General features: G+C 41.5%; 1 protein-coding gene across 3 annotated transcripts in view; it reads right to left on the reverse strand.

Moving 5' to 3' along the window:
- ATP8A2 (ATPase phospholipid transporting 8A2) overlaps nucleotides 1–23,821 on the reverse strand; it is a 547,249-nt gene that overhangs the window by 499,602 nt on the left and 23,826 nt on the right. The window lies entirely within an intron of this gene.

A 23,821-nucleotide genomic window follows, 5' to 3' on the forward strand; every position in this document is an offset into this window, starting at 1 on the left:
AAAACACAAAGCACTATAATTCATTTCTAAGTAATCCTAAAATGTCTTCTCATCTTTTCATTTAATTTACTCATTTTATAACCAGTTAGATAATTTTTAAAAATCTAAATACATATTTTTTGGGGGGGTGGACATAATCTGTATACAATTTGCATGCAATTTGTGGGTCTTACTTTAAGAAAAATACAAAATTATAAAAAAAATAGAACACAAAGTGAATACATTTGATAATGGGGTATGGACATCACAACATAATACAGCTCATGAAAGCTGAAATATACCACATTGCAACTTCCAGAAAACACAGTATTTTTACTATCTAATATTCTATACTTTTCTCCTCCTATATTTTATTTCATTTGCTTAGATCACTTCTTACATAACTATTTGTAATCCTATTTAATAAAGAGGTAATATACAAATTGACCATCACTCCAACACACAAGATGGATGCCCCCATGTGGTCAAAGATGGCCACCCCCACGTGGACACAAGATGGCCGGCAGGGGAGGGCAGTTAGGGGTGACCGGGCCGGCAGGGGAGGGCAGTTAGGGGTGACCGGGCCAGCAGGGGAGGGCAGTTGGGAGGGACCAGGCCTCCAGGGGAGGGCAGTTGGGGGGACCAGGTCTGCAAGGCAGGGCAGTTGGGGGGGACCAGGCCTGCAAGGGAGGACTGTTGGCAGTGACCAGACCTGCAGGGGAAGGCAGTTGGGCACAACCAGGCCAGCAGGGGAGAGCAGTTAGGGGCGACTAGGCCAGCAGGGGAGGGCAGTTGGGGATGACTGGGCCTGCAGCGGAGGGCAGTTAGGGGCAACCAGGCCTGCAGAGGAGGGCAGTTAGGGGTGACCGGGCCAGCAGGGGAGAGCAGTTAGGGCCAACCAGGCCTGCAGAGAAGGGCAGTTCGGAGGGCAGTTGGGGGGGACCAGGCCTGCAGGGGAGGGCAGTTAGGGGCGACCAGGCCAGCAGAGGAGGGCAGTTTGGGGTGACCAAGCTGGCAGGGAAGAGCAGTTAGGGGCAATCAGGCCAGCAGGGGAGCAGTTAGGCATCAATCAGGCTGGCAGGGGAATGGTTAGGGGGTGTTCAGGCTGGCAGGCAGAAGTGGTTAAGGGCAATCAGGCAGGCAGGCAGGTGAGTGGTTGGGAGCCAGCATTCCTGGATTGTGAGAGGGGTCCCAGATCGGAGAGGGTGGAGGCTGGGCTGAGGGACACACACACACACACACACACACACACACACACACGTGCACAAATTTCATGCACCGGGCCTCTAGTAGTTTTTATAGAAAGATAATTCATTCTTTTCTCTAGCAGTGGTTGATAAGTTATTTTTCATTGATCTTTTGGTAATGTTTCTTTCAGCTTTATAATTCATGAACAGTAAGTTTTTATGATTGTCAAATTTAAAAAAATTCCTATCAAATTTCTTTTATAAATATGTTAAAATCCAGAAGATTTCCCTGAAGACTAGCTTATGGCACCATACATTTCAAAAATTGCTTCTCCATGCCCTAGCCCATTTGGTTCAGTGGATAGAGTGTCAGCCTGTGGACTGAAGGGTCCCTGGTTCGATTCCGGCCAAGGGCACATGCCTGGGTTGTGGGCTCGATCCTCAGTGGGGGGCGTGCAGGAGGCAGCCAATTAATGATTCTCTCTCATCACTGATGTTTCTATTTCTCTCTTCCTTTCCCTTCCTCTCTGATGTCAATAAATATATATTTTTTAATTGCTTCTCCAGTATGATTCACATAGTTCAAGTGTAATAAATACATCACACTCATATTTTGAGAGCTTGTTTGGAGGTTCTAGCAGGGGACCACAGCTACTCGTATATCTTTGACCAGTCCTCTCCTCTGGGGGTAAGGTTGTCCTCTTTGATCGAGCGCACAGCTTCGGGAGGGACACACATGGGCCAGTGAGGGAGGAGGGGGACACCCACCTGGCCAGCCAGATCAGCTGAATCAATCCTGGTGATCAATGGAGTGACAGATGTCGCAGCCAGATCACCCTCACATCCTCACACTCATATTTTGATACTGCTAACTCTACACTCTCATATTACAACCCCAGCAGAGGTGGTGGCTGTAGCAGCACATCTGATATTTGCTCTTATGCTGGGACATTTAATAATTTATCTATTTACAAAAGTGACTGGACACTACATAAACATATCTCTAAAACCAAACAAAATATTATTCCCAAATTTTCCTTATCCAGATCCCTAAAACACCTCTCCCATGTTATCTAACAAGAGAGAAAGTGATAACGACAGAAGTCTGACTGATAGTGGCCTTGGCTGATCAGAGTTCAGATCTATTTCCTAAGTTACACAAAATCATTGACCAGGTAAACATATTGCAGACACTCCCGCAGGGCCTTGGAATGGGCTGATGTCCTGGATCTTAAGCTCCATTAGCTTTAAGTCAATCTGATTCTGTGGATATATGCATAATCTAATACAAATATAGTTATTTTAATGACCTATATAGCCTCCCATAATTTTCTCAACGCTCACATAATCTTACACAGACATGCACACATATTCAAACATACATAAAGTTGCCCATGTTCACAAAAAGGGGACATTATGCCATTTTCTGAATTTTGCTTTTATCACTCAACAACTGCAAAATCTCTGTTAGTCAATGGTATAGCCTTATTCATTCTTTTTAATGAATATATAATATTTCATAATTTATTCAATCATGGTCTTATGAGGAACAATTACTTTATTTCCAGACTTTTATACTAGAAAACATGTCTCAATGAATATCCATTTTCATACATAATGCTGGTGAGTTTACTTTTATTAGATTTTACTTCAAAAAGTGGTTCCATTCTAAGCACCTTTAAAGACTTCCTAAGTTTCTACGGAGTATCCTTTTTCTGTTCTAAGAGGGTCATAAGTTTTTAATTTTAATAGATAGCAAAATACTTCCCAAAAGCATTTCAGTAGTTCACATTTCTACCAGCAATGTATGGGCATATTCTTTATCTCCATATTCCTGCCAGCGGTACATATTAACAGTCTTTTTACAGTACTCAGCTCTATGTTATATAATATATTATTGTAATGTTAAGTTGCATTTCTTTGATTATAACAAAATTGAACATATTTTCATACATCTGAGAGCTATATGGCTTTGCTCCATCATTTCCTCCTCATATACTTCACTCATTTTCCTATTGGTTTGTTGGTCTTTTCAGTGTCCATTTATAAGGATTCTTGGTAGTGTCTAATTACTAACCTTAATTTATATTAAACCATTCATTTGTATATTGAGCTTTTTATTTTTTAATTTTTTATTTATTTGTTTATTTATTTTAAAACATATTTTTATTGATTTCAGAGAGGAAGGGAGAGGGAGAGAGAGATAGAAACATCAATGATGAGAGAGAATCACCGAGCATCTGCCTCCTGCACGCCCCCCACTGGGGATCGAGCCCGCAACTCAGGCATGTGCCCTTGACCGGAATCAAACCCAGGACCCTTCAGTCCGCAGGCCAATGCTCTATCCACTGAGCCAATATAGCTAAGGCTATATTGAGCTTTTAGGATATTCCTATTATAATTCTAGGGCAAACAAGAACACTTTTGCAGGAGAATATAAAATAAAACAACATTTAATAATAATATTAGTGTATAACATGACATAATATATATCATATAAAATAATATGGCACATAGAGCTAGAACAATGGAAGCCAGCTGCCAATGGTTCTGAAAGGGAAATACTAGTAAATGGACAGACTCTCAGGAGCTAAGAGTCAGGACATCTTAAGTTGGAGATAAAGTAGCTCTAGGTCAGATATACTGAAAGCAAATATGAGTTGAGAATCAACTAAAAAGTTAAGGTATTTCTATCAGGCTGTGTTTTAAGAAGTATTTGAGATTAACATAAAATTGTGTATGGAAGAGCCTTTAATGTGTGTAACCAGTTATACAACTGCAAAGTGGTTGTATAACTAAGACCAGACATTAAGGTTACATGATGGACACCAGGGAGGAAAGCACATTCGTATCAGCGAAAATAAATCAAGGGTGTTTATATGGTTTTGAGAACAATTGGAAGAGGAAAAGATAATAAGCTAGGATGGGGTGGGGGATAGCATCTGCAACTTGAGACCAGGGTCCAAGGCAGATGATCTCAGATCCATTCAATCCATTCATTCTAAAACCCACACACACCTCTTCTTGGTAAGTAATGACCATCAGCACAGTACCTGCATAGAAGATGGAGCAGAGCAGTAGTTCCTTCCTAATTAAATTGTCAATCCTCATTTTAAAAGAAATTCTGAGAATACAAATCAAAGTTGACAGTTTGAGAGGCCTCAAGCCAACTGCCCCAGCCAGGATTTTAGAAATAATGAGAACAATAGTTTGTTTATAGCACGGGTGGGAATGTCTGGGCTGCGGACCGTATAAGGCCTATGAAATCATTTGGTCTGGCCCTGACAAGGCATTAGGGGTGAGTTAATTAAATGTCTGACCAAATATAGCAGGCTAATTTTTAAGTTGAAAATTTTTTATGGCCCATGAGAGATGTTATAAATATCCAAATGGCCCTTGAGAGAACAAAGGTTCCTCACCCCTTGTTTATAGGCATACATGTACTAACAAGAGAACCATGATTATTACATGTGACCTTTTCCATCACATTGTAGAGGGACTCAGTCTGAACATCACATACTTTTAAAGGGGGAGGGAAGAAGGGATAAAAAGAAATTTGCTCTGAATGAATACTCCCCCATAACTACAACTTCTAAAAAATATATATGAATAGATGTCAGATCTAAAGAAGAATTTTAGAAGAAGAGAATACCATTCAGTTCTACCTTTTCAAAATACCAATCCTCAAAAAATTCTACCAATATAACATTGAATCCTCATCCCTTTTATATGCACCAATACTGACTACTGACAGCAATTAACCCCAAAACCTGATTGGAAGGAGGAGGTAGTTAGAGACACAAAAACACCATCTAATACCATTTCAACGGAATGAGGTAGAGGGAAGTGACCACAAATCTCCGTTGGATTCCTCTAACACAGCGTGCAATACACAGTCATCTTCCCTTAGAGCTCGAGGAAGTCAGATATGGAATGGAACTTCATGGCACTTTTCAACATTTCAATAATCATTAGCAAGAGATGATCTCAATATCCTTTTGGAGAAGATTTTTTAAAGGCCTATATACTCGTGGACCTTAAACTGTTAGATTGTGTGCACATGCCTGCCCATCTTCATTTGATATTTGCTGAATATTAGCAACAAGCCCATAGCTCTGTGGTAATTAAGCATTTAGAAGTCATCCTTGTGGCTGGTTTTCTCAATGCAAGCACTTTAATTTTCTTCACAATTTACTGTATTACTATCCTTTTCAGCATTTTAGGGTAGGTAACAAATATTCAAATTCTGCAAGATCAACCATAAGAGAAAATATCCAGAGTGTTTTCAACTATATTTGCAACATGTTATTACTTCCAAGAGGACTTTATTTCTTTTTATTGAGAAAATGAGGCCTTGTCCTGGCCCTGTTGGAAATAGATGCTTAGTTCTTATAGATTCATGTCCAAATGTCCAAGGGTAAAATCAATGCTGGGCATCTTATCCAAAAGGAAATTTCCACCACAGCACAACTCTTAACATTAGAAAGCTCATATGTGAATACTGTTCCATAGCTTTTTTGTTATCACCATGCTGAATTCCCTAGCCAATCTTACTTCTGGTAAGATCATTCACCTTTTTATTCAGCTCCCTAGAGGGTTACCCCACTTGGATATAGCACTTTGACCTCAACTAGTACCCAGTTCTGTAGAAGTGACGCAGAGCAACCAGGCTATATGTCACTAACTCAGCAACACAGAGCAACCAGGCTATGTCACTTCAGGTAAGTCAATTACTCAGTCTCTGTTTCAACTATAAGATGAGAAGTGGGGGGTAAAACTCAGTGGCAACTTACATCTCTTCTAGCCTGAATATCAGAGTGGTGCACTCAGGTTCTTCAAAAATGCCTCTTTAAATGGAATGGCAAACAACCCACGAAACACCTGCTAGGTCTACACACTATCATACTAGATACCAAGAACACATGCGACTCTGAGCCTGGTGAGTGTAGACAGGCAATCACAGTGTCCAGTGATAAGTGCTGCAACCACAGCAAGCACAGGATACAACACAAACACAGAGAAAGTGATGTTTTAGCCCAAAAGATAAGTAGGCGTGAATTAGTCAGTGTTCTAGGCAGAGGAAGGAGCACATCAACCCATTATTCTGATCACTCTCTTCTGAATATTATACCAATAGTAACTATTGGCAGCTACTATTGATAGCTTAAAACTTGTCCTATATTATTCCCAAAAAATGAATGATAGAGGCATGATTCAGACCCAGGCTTACCCAATTCCAGGCACTGAGTTACTTTTGTTGGGTTCTAGTCCCCTGTGGGAATCAGATGACAATCACTGACCTGCTCCACAGAAAAATGAGCAGACATCCATCTTCAGCATTCTAGACTTCAATATTTGACAACAAACTTATTTTGCCAATCACATTATGATGATGTCATAATGGGGCTCCAAGTCTGAGGTCTTCTCTGGATAAATTATATAACCAAATACTCCATTTATTTCTTCCTTTTCACTCCCAATGCCATCATAGCCTTTGGAAGCCCTCACCATATCACACCTCCTAACCAATGCGCCTGAATTGACTGCAAGGACACCTGACTGCTTTCTGACATACCCCTTATCATATCCCCCTACCCCCATTATCCAAACAATAGCTAGTCTTTGAAAATTTATTACTTAAGTAATTTGTTTTTGAGCAACAGTCAGGAAGCAAAGCCAGGGGCATGGTATCTAAACTTGCACTTATAATAAACACATCATACCACTCGTGAAGTCCCCAGCATGTGTTTCTAACCACTGATCTCTCCAGTACAAGCCCCTGCTTTGAACACACTTATCCCTGTTCCCTGAACTCTCCATGCTCATTTCTCTTCTTTCCTACAATCCATACTCCCCTCCGAACGTGCTTGCCTAATCTACTCTTTCTTTGAGACCTCTCCTCAGAACCCCAGGGGACAAATGACCCTTTCCCTAAAGTCTGAGAAAATTTAACTTACCCTTCAGCATTGATCTCATGCCATCTTCCACTACAAATTATTTATTCATGTATATGTGTCTTGTCTTAATTTGATTCTAGAGAACTAAGTGCATCTCACTTTGTATTAACTATATTTTCTTATTTTCTTTATTTTCCCAGCTTTTTAAATTAAAGTGTAGTTGACATACAATATATTGATTTCAGGTATACAACATAGTGATTTGACATTTATGTATCTTTTTTTATTGATTTCAGAGAGGAAGGAAGAGGGAGAAAGAGAAACATCAATGATGAGGGAGAATCATTGATCAGCTGCCTCCTACCCCACACTGGGGATCGAGCCCACAACCTTATCATATGCCCTGACTGGGAATCAAACCATGACCTCCTGGTTAATAGGTCAACACTCAACCACTGAGCCGCTGCAGCCGGGTGACATTCATATATCTTGCTATGTGCTCACCACACTAAGTCTAGTAACCATCTATCACAATGCAAAGTTATAAAACTATTATCTTCCTCTTCACCTTTTTACCCATACCTCCTCCAGCCCTCTGGAAACTATCAGTTTGTTCCTTGTTTCTATGAATCTATTTTTGTTTTGTTTGTTCATTTGTTTTCATTTTTTAATTCCACATATAAGTGAAATCATGTGGTATTTGTATATGCAGCCCTATTTCATTGCAGTATTATTTTACAATAGCCAAGATATGGAAGCAACCTAGGTGTCCATCAATAGAATAATGGATAAGAAGATGTGGTATATATAAATGGAATATTACTCAACAATAAAAAAGAATGAAATCCTGCCATTTGCAACAGCATGGATGGACCTAGAGGGTTTTATGTTAAGTAAAAAAAGTCAGACAAAAACAAATTCCACATGATATCACTTATATTTTCTGTATTATTGATGCTCTGGCATCTGGGGCATCACTAACCAAGGAGGCACTACCCTTCCCAGAGCTAGCTAATTCCTAGAGATAGCACAGAGTTCCAGAGAGCATCTCTTTCATATGTAATTCAACCACCTGAAAGCTCATGCCACTTAACTATCTCCTTTACTGAGCACTCACACATCAAGTGTACCCTAATATCATCCCTGGGCCAGATACCAGGCAACTAGGGGCAGCCCCTATATTCTGGAGCCTACTGAAATTGTGCAAACCATCCCATCCTAAGTCTGCTTACCCCACCTTGCCTTTCCTGTGGAAACCACAGTAAAAGGTGCTGCCCACACTTTCCCCTCACTCCCTCTGCCTCCTCGCTGACACTGGCCTTCCCCATGTGGCCCTGCATAGTAGACATGTCTCCTGCATCCAGGGAACTATGAGTACAAACTTCTTTCCAGGCATCATTTCTGCATATGAATGTCTTACCTGATTAAAACAAACCCATTAAAAACACACCAAGACTGCATCTCTTGTATGACTCCCCCTTTCTGCCCAAACATACTACTAAAACTGTGTCACAAACATACAGTAAGAGTAAAGTATATCAAAGAAACACAAACACAGACTGAAGCAAATAGACAATAAGGTTTAATTTTTCAGATGTGAGCAAACACATAAAGTATACAAGAAAAGTGCATATGGAATATATTTATATGCCTCAACAGAATACAAACATACATAAAGGTTTTAATTCAATATTTTTATTGGGCCTCAAATTATCGTGATATTACTTTCAGAGTCTCTATATTCAACTTTAATTTCACTTTAGTTCATTTCTCTAGAATTGCATAAATGTTCCACACAAATGGTTTTATAGAGCAGATTTATGCCCACAGTGTAAAACTAATGAATTTTTAAAATATGTGTTTATTGATTTTTAGAGAGAGAGGAAGGGAGAGGATAGAAAGATAGAAAAATGCCCCCTAGTGGGGATCGAGCCGGAAACCTGGGCATGTGCCCTGACCAGGAATCGAACCGGTGACCTCTTGGTTCCTGGGTCAACGGCTCAATGCTGAGCCATACCAGCCGGGCAACACTTAATGAATTTTTTAAAAATTAACTAAGCCATTTAAATTCCTTTGCAAGTTTAAAAGTATTCTTTAATGAGATAAAGTTCACTGCCTCTTCTGCAATGTGACACCTGAATATTTCGATTACACCTTCAGAAAAGCTCTATCATAACACAATTGAGTTCACTGGATTATCTAGAACAAATAAGGCATTGGATACTTTCCCTATTAATTTGCAACAACTTGTGTGGCATCAAGTTTACCATAGTGTACCTTCTTTTCAAGTTCAGAGAAACGAGAATCTTACTTATTTTTACCATACTACAAACTAATACAGGATCAAACAGTGCATTTTTGGAGAGCACTCTGATATCTTTAAGAGGAAGCATTTGTGAGGAACTAATTTAGTGTTCCTCGTGCTGACACATACACCTGGGTGAACCGTGGGCTTGTTGTGCCTGGAGAGTTCTGGTTATCCTGGCCCAGGACTGCAGGCAGAGAGCACATTGCTGTGAAGAGCTGTGATAGCCCCTGAAGATGATGGTGACTCTGACAGCCATCACTCCAAGGGACAGGTCCTCAAAAATAAGACAGGCTCCAGGTGAGACCCCAGTGACTGGGGCCCTAGATTCCCTATAACCGCCCTCCTATTTCACCATTGTCCACCACTCTTTCTTTTTTTAATATATATATTTTATTGATTTCAGAGATGAAGGGAGAGGGAGAGAGAGAGAGACAGAAACACCAATGATGAGAGAGAATCATTGATCAGCTGCCCACAGTGTAACACTAATAAATTTTTTAAATATGTTTTTATTGATTTTTAGAGAAAGTAGAAGGGAGAGGGATAGAGAGATAGAAACATCAATGAGAGAGAAACATCATCGATTGGCTGCCTTCTGCAGGACCCTTACTGGGGATCAAGCTCACAACCCGGGGATCAGGGATCGAACCCTGACCTCCTGGTTCATAAGTTGACACTCAACCACACCAGCAGGACTCCACCACTCTTTTCTAGTCACATCCTCTGCCCTTACTGTTTTCTCTGCCTGGTATGCCCATCTCCCACCCTTCTCTAAATGGATGACACAAACATCACCTCCCAGAGACGCACCTGCTGATCTTCCCCAACCCACCCTGACTTTTCCTTACATTCTCTGTGTATTTTTGATAGCCCTTATTATAATATTATAATCTGAAGTTATCTAGTTGTTTTTGCTTACTGTTTATCTTCCTAACTAAATCAGAAGCTCAAGTAAGGACTCAACAAATATTAACTAAAAGACTCTCTGGAAGGAAGAATCAGTACCTTTCTTGGTAGAGTTTGAGATAATAGCTATACAATTCCTGAATGATAAAAGGCAGTGCCCACATGAAGAATTATCACTATCCAATTTAGGAATTAATATATGCCAGGCAATTAACCTTTGAAACAACTCTATTCAGTGGGCACTCACTTAACAAAGGTGGAAACAGTTTCAGAGCAGGTACCAGACTTGCCCAGGATCACATGGCTAGTCAATAGTAAAGCAAAGATTCAAACCCAAGTGTGTCTGGCTCCAAATCTCATATTCTGAAACATTACATAGTCACAGGCTAATAACTAAGAACGATACTACAATAGGTTCATAAAGCTATACCTTCGTAAGCCACATTCCTTTGAGTTTCTTCTGTGTTGTAATACACTAGCCCAGTGATGGCAAACCTATGACACACGTGTCAGAGGTGACACGCGAACTCATTTCTTTTGGTTGATTTTTCTTTGTTAAATGGCATTTAAATATATAAAATAAATATCAAAAATATAAGTCTTTGTTTTACTATGGTTGCAAATATAAAAAAATTTCTATATGTGACACGGCACCAGAGTTAAGTTAAGGTTTTTCAAAATGCTGACACGCTGAGCTCAAAAGGTTCACCATCACTGCACTAGCCTTTGCCAAGACGGCCTTAAGTGTTACAGACTCAATTCAGTGAGGGCTCTGGTCTTAGTCCATTCAGGCTCCTGTAACAAAAATAGCATAGCCTGGGTGGCTTACAAGCAACAGACATTTATTTCTCAGTTTGGGAGGTTGGGAAGTCCAAGATCAAGGTGCTGGCAGACTTGGCATCTGGTGAGAGCCAGCCACCTGGTTCACAGACCACCACCATTTTGCTGAGTCCTCACAGGACAGAGCAGTGAGGGAACTCATTTGGGTCTTTCTTTTAGGCACTAATCTTACACACCAAACCTTTGCCCTCATACAAATAGACTATAAAACAGATTTACAGTTTCCTCCTGATCTATATAATAAAGAGCCAGGGTCATAACAACCCTTAGGACCAAAGGCTCCACCAGACCAGAAGTCAGTGCTGGGTTGCCATGGCGACCTAGCACTGACTGGTTCCGCTGCAGGCACCCAACCCAGCACTGAATGCCTAGGGGGCTGCGGATCAGGCCTGGAGAGAGGCCTGCAGAGAGAGAGGCAGGGTCTGATTTGTAGCCTCTGTGGCAGCCATTGATCAGAACTTGCTTCTCTTTCTCTCACGGCCTGGCCAACAGCAGCACCTCCATTTCTCTCCAGGCCTCCACCAAGCTGCTGATCAGTCCTGCCTTTCTGATCAGGCCCCGTTGATAGGCCCAGAGACGCTGACTGGCATAGAAACTGAGCAATCAGAACCAAGTCTGGGTGAATGTAAGGAGCCAATGGCTGCCTAGGAGGCGGAGCTTTTGTCGCTGACTGGCATAGAAACTGACCAATCAGAACAAAATCTGGGTCAACTGTGAGGAGCCAATGGCTGCCTAGGAGGCGGAGCTTTTGACTCTGACTGGCATAGAAACTAACCAATCAGAACCAAATTGGCCAGCAGAGGAGGGCAGTTGGAAGCAAGATCAGGCTGGCAGGGGAGGGTAGTTAGGGGTGATCAGACAGGCAGGCAGAAGCACTTAGGGGTGATTAGGCAGGCAGGCAGAGGGGTTAGCAGTGGTTCTCAACCTGTGGGTCACAACCCCTTTGGTGGTCGAATGACCCTTTCACAGGGGTCACCTAAGACCATCCTGCATATCAGATATTTACATTACGATTCATAACAGTAGCAACATTACAGTTATGAAGTAGCAACGAAAATAATTTTATGGTTGGGTCACAACATGAGGAACTGTATTTAAAGGGCCAGAAGGTTGAGAACCACTAGGTTAGGGGCAATCAGGCAGGCAGGCAGGTGAGTGGTTAGGAGCCAGTGGTCCCAGATTATGAGAGGAGTGTCCACAGGGATCGGGCCTAAACCGGTGGTCGGACATCCCCCAAGGAGCCCCCAATTGGAGTGGGTGCAGGCTGGGCTGAGGGAACACCCCTCCATGCACAAATTTCGTGCACCAGGCCTTTAGTAGTTTAATAAAAGCATTACATATTCTATTACAAAAGCACAGAAATCTGTTCATCCAAACGTGACTTGTATACAAAGGCCAACTCCACCAGTGGCTAAGAGAACAAAGTGTTCCTCTAAGTCAAAGGGTTTTTAAAACCCCACCTCTCATTTCTTTTAAGGGCTGAAATGTATTTCTCAAAAATGAAATTTTGTTGCAAGGGTTGTTAGTAATCACATCACCTGGCCATTACTGAGCCATGTCACCACCCATTTACTGACAATAAGGAAGACGACATTGACTGGAAATCCAGTGTCCCAGGCACTCTTCTCTGTGTGGGTTTGTGTGGATTTTCTTTTTTATATCATTTACTTAATCTTCAAAAGTACCTTCACAGTAGGTATCAACTTCCCAATGTTCTTTAGGGACGAAGTTGAGGCCCATTTAGTTTATTAACTTTTAGTGTTTTGAAATTTCCTTCACTAAAAACTGTTCTTATCAGGAGCTAACTAATGTGAAAATAAAAAATATTTTCTCACTTTTTAGTGTAGATTTCATACAGAGCTTCAAAATAAGCCAGAAGCAATTTTCAAAAATGATCCAGTTGTCCAATATTCAAGTGGGAGCTGACAAAAGATTGGCAGGTCAAGAAAACTGAGGTAAATCAGACCACAATTTACATGGAACTGAGTTCATTCCCCAAGATGCTTTCAATCCTTTTCCCCATCTAGTCTCCTCTTCAACAACTATTCATTTTCATTTCATAAAATCATTAATTTGGCCTAGTTTAAAAAGTCTATATTTGCACTCCCTCTATAGAACAGCAATTTCCCAAGAAATCAAACAATACGATGAGATTAATTCTCGGATGACTCACAGGGGAACATCGGTGCTAGGAACAATCAGTGCTGTGGATGAACTGCTCAGCTATTACTGCCTATGTGAAAATGAACAGGAACGCTGTCCTCTGTGTTCAAAGGGTTCTAATGCAGATGGGGAGACAAAACATACTCAAACCAAGAAACTTGAGTTGTGCAGCTCAGATCAACATATACACAATATGAAATTATATTAGAACTTGACTATGGGGAGCAAAAAATATTTTCAAGAAATAAAAACAGCGGAACATGGGGAGGGGAGATGGAGATGAGGAAAGGGTCTCCCCAGGGCCCTATCTATGCTTACAGCTCTCCCACACACAAACTCACGGTCCAACGATGGGATAGCACAGTCTTCATCAACTCTTCCAAAAGTCAATCCCATGGCTTTCAGAAACCAACATAAATCCCTTCAGCTATTTCTGAGACAATGACATACCATGGCCTTGATGAGGTGATTAGATGAACTCCATTCTCACCTTCTCATTCTTGTTTCATTGGCCCAACTCTGTTCCTTCAAAATCTTTAGGAACACCACCAAAAATTGGCTCATACAGATGTTAGCTAAAGAGAAATCTGAGGAAATGCCTAACTCAGGCAGTTTATGAAGGGGGACATTAAATGGATATGAGAAGTGAAAGCTGTAATGAGAAAAAAGACAGTGACCTAAGGGACACCAGTGAGCAAAGAGCCACTAGGGACCAAGAAGAACACTGTGGCATTTATAGGATAAACCTGCAGGTCTGTGTGCGTCTGCTGACATTGCAGTGACAAAAAAAATCATGACTGTCACACTTACTCACCACTAGAATTTAAACAGAAAGAATAAAAAGAAAGATAGAGTTAACTGTGCCTGAAAACAACTACAAAGATGTCAGAAGCTAAAAAACAAAATCAATTAGCAAACAGAATTGAAACAGACTCATAGATACAGAGAACAGACTGATGGTTTTCAGATGGAAGATGAGGTTCAGGGGCTGGGTGAAAAAGGTGAAGGGATTGAGAAGTACAGATTGGTAGTTATAGAATAGTCACAGGGATGTAAAGTACAGCATAGAGAATCCATATCTAATAAAGACAAATATGCAAATTGGCTGTCACACCATCATAAAGATGGAGGTGCCCATAGCACAGATGGTGGCGCCAGTCCCTTAGCCCCACGGAGTCCCCAGTCTTTCAGCCCCACAGGGGATGGCAGGCCCTCAGACAGGTCCGGCCACTCCTTGCTCTGCTGCGGGATTCCCACGGTCTTTTCAGTTCAGCCGGGGGGATCGGGGGGGGGGGGGCAGCAGGCGCACAGTGCAGCCGGACCTGCCCTCAGCCCCCCAGCTGCCCAGGGCCAGCCCAAGGCGCAGGCATGCCTCGGATGGTGGCTGCCCAGCCTATGCCCAAGGCACAGGCAAGCCTCAGATGGCAGCTGCCCAGCCACATAGGGCTGGTCCGAGGCACAGGCAAGCCTTGGAAGTCAGCTGGGCAGCCAACGCCCGAGGTGCAGGTCAGCCTTGGATGGAGGCTGCCCAGCCACCCAGGGCCACCCGAGGCTCAGGTAACCAGGGCCGGCCAAGGCTTGCACTGCCAGCAGTGGCAGCAGCAGAGGTGTGATGGGGGCATCACCTTCCCCTGATGGCCGGGTCGCCTCCTGCCCCTGAGGGTTCCCAGACTATAAGCAGGCCGGGCTGAGGGACCCCCACTCCAGTGCATGAATTTTCATGCACCGGGCCTCTAGTATAAACAATAGTATTGTAATAACTATGTATAGTGTCAAGTGGTACTATACTTATCAGGGTGATCACTTCATCAGTTATATAAATGTCTAATCATGGGGCTGTACACCTGAAACTAATATAACATTGTATAGCAACTGTAATTTTTAAAAAATATTTAAAAAGAAAAAAATCAGAAGCTTCAGATCTGTTTTTATCCTTGTTTTCAGCTTTTAAATAAAGATACAGGTTCTGTGATATCAGAAGAGCAAAGCTCTCCTAAAAACCAGCAGATCCCAAGGATTCCTTCACACAAAGCCCCCTCTTGGAGATTTATCTACTATATACAAAGTAAATGCAGCAGGCCCAAACTGATCTTTTCATTTGTGTTTTTTTAACCAAAGGAATAAAAAAACTAAAGTATATTAATTAACAAGGCTAACCCAAGTGAGCCTGTTACAGTAACCCAGGTGTGTTTTCTGACATCACCTAGGTTCTCTGCACCAAGGGGCCTGAAGGGCTCTCTCTCCAGGTCACCACATTAGCAGTGTCAACCCTTCCAGCTCCATGATCTCTCTACTGTCCCCCGCCCTGCACTTTGAGTCTGTGCCTCACCCCATGTCCTGGGGTAAACTGAAGCTTTGGGCTTGATTTGATCCACCTTCGTAGCCACAACACATGCTGGCTGCTCATCCAATACACATTCTGCCCCTGAGTTCAAAAACCTCCTCCAGGATCTGGTACCATCTATCATCCCCACCCATTATCTTCACCTATCCCTCCTCTCTACTGTATGGCTTACCCCTCAGCCTATAAGCATGCTCAGAACTCTTGTTACCAAGATATATTTTAAATAAAATACTTCACTAACCTTTCTACCCTTTTATTATAAGGCCTCTCTCCCTCTCCCTCACTGCAACTTCATTAAGAAGGCAGGTCTACCCTGCCCTCCTCCTCCTCACTTCCATTCAGCCTGCAACCTGTCTTCTGATGTTCTGTTCACAGTCAGTGGAAGGGTTCTGGCCCACATCTAATGCTATTTGCCACTTCCCTCCTTGAAGAGCCATCCTTGCCTTTTGCAGCCCTCCTTTTCAGGTGAGCACCTTCAACTTGGATGGCTCTTTTCCTTTGCTGATGGTTCCATAGACAGGGTTCTTTCCTGAGGTTCTGCCCTTGGCCTTTATTCAACATCCTGAGCCATCTTTGCCTCTCCCAAGGCACAAGGTCACCAAATCTACATCCAGCCTTCACCTCTACCACAAGCCCTCTCTGGACCAATATATTTAAATTCTGGATCACCTCCCTGCTTATTCCACAGACTCCACAAGGTCAATGCAGCCAGAACTGCTGGCTCTGCCTCCAGTTTCCCCACTTGGTTAGCACTCACCCAATCAGTGCCATCAGCCAAACCCAACAGTCAGAAAAGGAGCAAGGAAACAAAAGTGACAAACATAGGACAAAATGAGCACACTATCAAAAAGTTATGGCAAGAAAGATGTCAGATGCCCCTAGTGAATGGAAAAGGGATGTCTATGAGGATTTTGTTCTCTAACTTGGAAACATTTTTAAATTTATGAGCAAAGTCATAAAACACAAACATGAATAAAAACAAAACAAAACTTATATTATCATCATAATCAAGTTTAAGTCCAAAAAAACTAGTAACTCCAAAATACTAACTACAGAATTTTGATAAAACTGAGACTCCCTTGGAATAAAATGAGCGGCAGAGTAGGTGGATGCTGCAAGATATGCTCCCATGAACAAGCTGGAATTACAACTGAAATATGGAAAGGCTTCCTGAATAATCAATGGAAAACTCACAAGAAAGAACCCTGATACCCAAGGACCAAAGGTGGAGACTGCATAGAGACTGGAAGGCGGGGCAGTAGCGCAAAAGGGCTGGCCGGGCGCCCACAGACAGGAACTGAAGTCCTGGAGAGATATCTCAGCTGTGGGGGGGTGCCACTGAGAACTCTGGGATCTAATTCCCAAGCATGGCTCCCCAGCAGAGAGCACCAAATCTGAGAGTACCCACATAACATCTTGCTGTGAAAAGCAGCAAGGTGCTGTCTGCCAGGGAGTGGCAGCTAAAAGTTCGGGCACCCTCTTGAAGGGCCAAGGCACAAAAATTCCCTGTGAAGCCACCCACCTTGTGCTCTGGCAGAGGGAGGGTAAAGTAGAATGGAGCTGTGAGAGCAGAACCCAGGACTGGGGACTCGGGGGATAGAGCTCAGAAGGCAGACACCCCAAGTTTCCTAGACTGAGTTATTCCCTCACACATCGGAGGACATCTTTCCATATACAATAGGTCCTCAGGTTACATCGGAGATCCGTTCCTACGGCGCGATGTAACGTAATTTTCACCGTTAGTTGGAACCCACCTACATAAGCACCTATGTCACTCACATGGAGCACATACACAGCAGTAATGAAGTGAAACAGTAAAAAAAATTTAAAAGAAAGATAACAATTCCTGAACTTTACTTGTGGTAAATAATAAAAACCATAAAGCACATATGTACATACGTCAAAATGACGGAACTATTTTTTTTTATATAAATAAATGGGAGATGGCGACGTAACCATGAAATGATGTACTGTACTTTGAGTCCGACGTAACCCGAGGACTCTCTGTACACATTTGCCTTGCCTGGGGAAAGACAGTTACACATCCTATTTGAAAACACCTTGCCCTGAGAGACTAAAAGTAACAATTAGCCTCCAGGGAGAAGCAACTACCCCACCCTGTTGAAAAAAAACTCTCGCCACATCTGAGGATGCTTGACTGGGGCTATTCAAGTCAGAATCCTATTAGTCTGTAACCAGTGGTTCTCAACCTTGGCTGCACATTAGAATCACCTGGGAATCTTTTTAAAATCCTGATTTCTGGGCCTCATCCTCCGGAAATTCTGTTTCTTTGTTACTAATGTTTTGGCCTCACCCCATAACAAAGAAACAGAATTTCTGGAGGATGAGGCCCAGAATCAGTATTTTAAAAAGACCGGGGATTCTATTGCCGGCAGGTTTGAAAATGTTTTGAACTATAAAGTTTCTTTTTTGGGGGGTTTTCGGGTGGTGAAGTGGGATTAGTTGGTCCATTCCCTTGTGCGCGGTCTTGCCTGGAGATTTGATGTTTATAGGGTCATTCTCAATACTTAATCACATGTTTAGACCCCGTGATGAAGAGAAAGAGACAAAGAAACAACCCTCAAATGAAAGAACTATAGAATTCACCAGAAGAACAGATAAATGAAGCAGAGATAAATTTATCTGAAACAGAGTTCAGAGTTATCATAGTAAAAATGCTCAACAGTATGAAAAAAGATATAGTAACTATGAAAAAGAATAGTCTGAGATAAAGAATGACATAACACAAATAAAAAACACATTGAAAGAAATACACAGTAGATTAGGGGAAGCTGAGGATTGAATCAGTGAATTAGAAGACAGGGTTGAAAATATCACTCAATCAGAGGACCAAAAAGAAAAAAACAATTAAAAAACAGGAGGACAGCTTAAGGGAGCTGTGGGACAATGTGAAATGTAACAATATTAGAATATCAGGTGTGCCAGAAGAGGCAGGAAGGGAGAAAGAAATAGAAAAGGTGTTGGAAGAAATAATGGCAGAAAACTTCCCTAACCTGGTAAAGGAGGCACACAAGTTCAGGAGGCACAGAGAACCCTAAACAAGAAGAACCCAAACAGACCCATGCCCGGACACGTCATAATTAAAATGCCAAAAAATTAAAGACAAAGAAAGAATCTTAAAAGCAGCTAGAGAAAAGAAAACTGTTACCTACAAAGGAGTTCCCATAAGGCTGACACCTGATTTCTCATCAGAAACTCTACAGGCCAGAAGGGAATGGCATGAAGTCCTCAAGGTAATAGAAAGCAAGGATCTGAGACCAAGATTACTATATCCAACAAGGCTATCATTCAAAAATAGGCAGCCAAATAAAGAGCTTCCCAGACCAAAAAAAAAAAAAAAGGCTAAAGGAATTCATCATCACCAAGCCAGTATTACAAGAAATGCTAAGGGGATTGCTGTAAGGGACTGCTGAGAAGAAGAAACAGAGAGAAACCTAGCCATACAAAATTAAAATGGCTATAAATAAGTACCTCTCAATACTAGTAATAACCCTACATGTAAAAGGGTTAAATGCTCTAATCAAAAGGTATAGGGTAGCTGAACGGATACAAAAAAATGACCCAACTATATGCTGTCTACAAAAGACCCACCTCAAAACAAAAGACATACACAGGATGAAAGTGAAAGGATGGAAAAAAATTTTCCATGGAAAAGAAAAAAAAAGCTAGAGTAGCAATACTCATATCCAACAAAATAGACTTTAAAATGAAGACCATCACAAGAAACAACAATGGTCACTACATAATACTAAAGGGATCGATCCAACAAGAGAATATAACCCTGGTAAACATATATGCATCCAATGTAGGTACACCTAAATATATAAAAATAACTTCTAGAGGACTTTAACAGAGAGATTGACAACAATACAGTAATAGTAGGGGACTTTAACATCCCTCTGACTTCACTGGACAGATCTTCCAAACAAAAACTTAACAAGGAAACAGAGATGTTAAAGGAAACACTGGATCAGATGAATTTAATAGACATTTATAGAACATTTTTTAAAAATATATTTTATTGATTTTTCACAGAAAGGAAGGGAGAGGGATAGAGAGTTAGAAACATCGATGAGAGAGGAACATTGATCAGCTGCCTCCTGCACACCTCCTACTGGGGATGTGCCCGCAACCAAGGTACATGCCCTTGGCCAGAATCGAACCTGGGACCTTTCAGTCCGCAAGCCGACGCTCTATCCACTGAGCCAAACCGGTTAGGGCATTTATAGAACATTTCACCCCAATGCAGCAGAATATACATTCTTCTCAAGTGCACATGGATCATTCACAAAGATAGACCACATGCTAGAACACAAAACAAGTCTCTACAAGTTCAAGAAGATTGAAATCATGTCAAGCATCTTCTCTGATCACAGTGAAATAAAATTAAAAATCAACTAGAGTAAAAACACCCAAAAACTTTCCAACACAAAGAGGCTAAATAGCATGTTATTAAACAACTAGAGGCCTGGTGCACTAAATTCGTGCATGGGGAGAGGGGTCCACTTAGCCCAGCCTGCACTCTCTCCAATCCGGAACCCCTTGGGGGATGTCCGACTGCCGGTTTAGGCCCGATCCAAGGCAGCCAGACATCCCTCTCACAATCCTGGACCACTGGCTCCTAATTACTCACCTGCCTGCCTGCACGGTCGCCCCTAACTGTCCCCACCTGCTGGCCAGGACACCTCCAACTGCCCCCCCTGCCAGCCTGATCGCCCCCAACTGAAGCCCTGCCCCCGCCAGCCTGGTAGCCCCTAACTGCCCCCCTCCCCCCGCTGGCCTGGTCACCTCTTACTGACACCCCTGCCAGACTGGTTATACCCAATTGCCCCCTCTGATGGCCTGCTCGCCCCCAACTGCCTCCTCCTGCTGGCCTGGTCGCCCCACACAGCCTGCTGTTCAGTCATTTGGTCGTCCCTCACTAACACCCCGGCCGGCCTGGTCGCCCCACGCAGCCTGATGTTCAGCCGTTTGGTCGTCCCTCACTAATGTCCCTGCCGGCCTGGTTGCCCCAGGATCAGGCCTAAACTGGCAATCAGACATCCTCTGAGGGGTACCGGATTGGAGAGGGTGCAGGCTGGGCTGAGGGGACCCCCTCCCCGTGCACGAATTTTGTGCACCGGGCCTCTAGTTTATGATAAATCTACAGACAACATCATACTCAATGGGCAAAAACTAAAACCATTTCCCCTAAAAACAGGAACAAGACAGGGATGCCCACTCTCACCACTCCTGTTCGATATAGTACTGGAAGTGCTAGCCATAGCGATCAGACAAGAAGAAAAAATAAAAGGCATCCAAATTGGAAAAGAAGAAGTAAAACTGTCCTTATTCACAGATGACATGATATTGTACAAACAAAATCCCAAAGACTCCATCAAAAAACTACTAGGCTTAAAAAATGAATTCGGCAATGGATCAGGATACAAAATTAACACCCAGAAATCTATGGCTTTTTTATACACCAATAATGAACTCACAGAAAGAGAAACTAAAAAAACAATCCCATTTACCATTGCAACAAAAATATTAAGATACGTAGGAATAAACTTAACTAAGAAGGTAAAAGACCTATACTTGGAAAACTACAGGACGTTGAAAAAAAAGAGATAGAGGAAGACATGAACAAATGGAAGAATATACCGTGTTCATGGATTGGTAGAATCATCATCATTAAAATGTCCACACTAGCCAAAGCAATCTATAGATTCAATCCAATCCCCATTAAAATACCAACACCATACTTCACAGACCTAGAACAAACTATCCAAAAATTCATCTGGAATAAAAAAAAAGACCCCGAATACCTGCAGCAATCCTGAGAAAGAACAAAGTTGGAGAGATCACAATACCAGATGTCAAGCTATATTACAAAGCTATTGTTCTCAAAACTGCCTGGTATTGGCACAAGAACAGACATATACACCAATGGAACAAAACAGAGAACACAGAAATTGACCCAAGCCATTACGCTCAATTAATATTTGACAAAGGAGATAAGAGCATACAATGGAGTCAAGAGAGTGTCTTCAATAAATGGAGTTGGGAAAATTAGACAGATACTTGCAAAAAAATGAAACTAGATCACCAACTTACACCATACACAAAAATAAACTCAAAATGGATAAAGGACTTAAACATAAGATGGAAAACCATAAAAATCTTAGAAGAATCCATAGGCAGCAAAATAGCAGACATATGTCGTAGGAATATCTTAACCTGTACAGCTCCTAGGGCAGTGATGGCGAACCTTTTGAGCTCAGCGTGTCAGCATTTTGAAAAACCCTAACTTAACTCTGGTGCCGTGTCACATATAGAAATTTTTTGATATTTGCAACCATAGTAAAACAAAGACTTATACTTTTGATATTTATTTTATATATTTAAATGCCATTTAACAAGCCGAAACCGGTTTGGCTCAGTGGATAGAGCGTCGGCCTGCAGATTGAAGGGTCCCGGGTTCGATTCCGGTCAAGGGCATGTACCTGGGTTGCGGGCACATCCCCAGTGGGAGATGTGCAGGAGGCAGCTGGTCGATGTTTCTCTCTCATCGATGTTTCTAACTCTCTATCTCTCTCCCTTCCTCTCTGTAAAAAATCAATAAAATATATTTTTAAAAAATGCCATTTAACAAAGAAAAATCAACCAAAAAAATGAGTTCGCGTGTCACCTTTGTCCTAGGGCAATGGAAACGAAAGAGAATATAAACAAATGGGACTACATCACAATAAAAAGCTTCTGCACAGCAAAAGAAACCATCAACAAAACAACAAGAAAGCCCACTGCATGGGAGAACATATTTACCAATGTTATGTCCAATAAGGGTTTAATCTCCAACATTTACGGGGAACTCATACAACTTAACAAAAGGAAGATAAACAATCCAATCAAAAAATGGGCAAAGGACCTAAGTAGACACTTTTTGAAAGAGGACATATGAAAACATGCTCAAAGTCACTAATCATCCAAGAGATGCAAATCAAAACAACAATGAGGTACCATCTCACACCTGTCAGACTGGCTATCATCAACAAATCAACAAACAACAAGTGCTAGAGAGGATGTGAAGATAAAGGAACCCTCTTGCACTGCTGGTGGGAATGCAGACTGGTACAGCCACTGTGAAGAACAGTATGGAGTTTCCTCAAAAAATTAAAAATGGAACTCCCATTTGACCCAATGATTCCACTTCTAGGAATATATCCCAAGAAATCAGAAACACCAATTAGAAAGGATATATGCACCCCTATGTTCATAGCAGCACAATTTACAATAGCTAAGATTTGGAAACAGCCTAAGTGTCCATCAGCAGAAGATTGGTACATAAACTGTGGTACATCTACACAATGGAATATTATGCTGCTATAAAAAAGAAGGAACTCTTACCATTTGCAACAGCATGGATGGAACTGGAGAGCATTATCCTAAGTGAAATAAGCCAGTCAGAGAAAGATAAATATCACATGATCTCACTCATTTGTGGAATATAATGAACAACATAAACTGATGAACAAAAATAGAGCCAGAGGAAAAAAAATATTTTAGAATATAATAGAAGTAATCCTGTTATTTGCAGATTTTTAGTATTTCCTACAACTTTTGTGATATCATACTATGTTAGTACAGTCTTGGTAACATTATTATACTTAAAATCCTTTTTTCTTGAAATATTAATGTTTATTGCATGTAATATTATATTTTAGATCATTTTTCTTGAATAATTGGTGTTTATTGCATGTAACATTATTATATTTAAAATCGTTTTTCTTGAGATATTTGTTTATTGCATGTAACATTATTATATTTAAGATAGTTTTTCTTGAAATACTAAAAACTAAAAATAAATTTTAAAAAAATAAAATGCTAACTACAGGTTTCCCAACTATCAGAAGGCAGAGCATTCCTATGAAACCATTTATAAGTTGAAATGGCATCAAGCAAAGAAGCAAGTACCTTAGGACACAACTTGCTAACAGATGCACAAATTAAACTGATAAAACACAAATGCTCACCGACACAGCTCAGAGCTCTGCAGCTGAATGCTGAGATGCTAACTATGGTTCCAGGGAAGGAGCCTGAAGTGCCACTCTTAACCTTGGGGGTGCACACTGCTTCTATAATGACTCACTTCGAAAAAAACACTGAATGCTATTTTCTTTCACTTTCACCTTTTTTC

The sequence above is a fragment of the Myotis lucifugus genome, unplaced genomic scaffold, assembly GCF_000147115.1.
Source record: "Myotis lucifugus unplaced genomic scaffold, Myoluc2.0 scaffold_98, whole genome shotgun sequence".
NCBI classification, from domain to species: Eukaryota; Metazoa; Chordata; class Mammalia; order Chiroptera; family Vespertilionidae; genus Myotis; species Myotis lucifugus.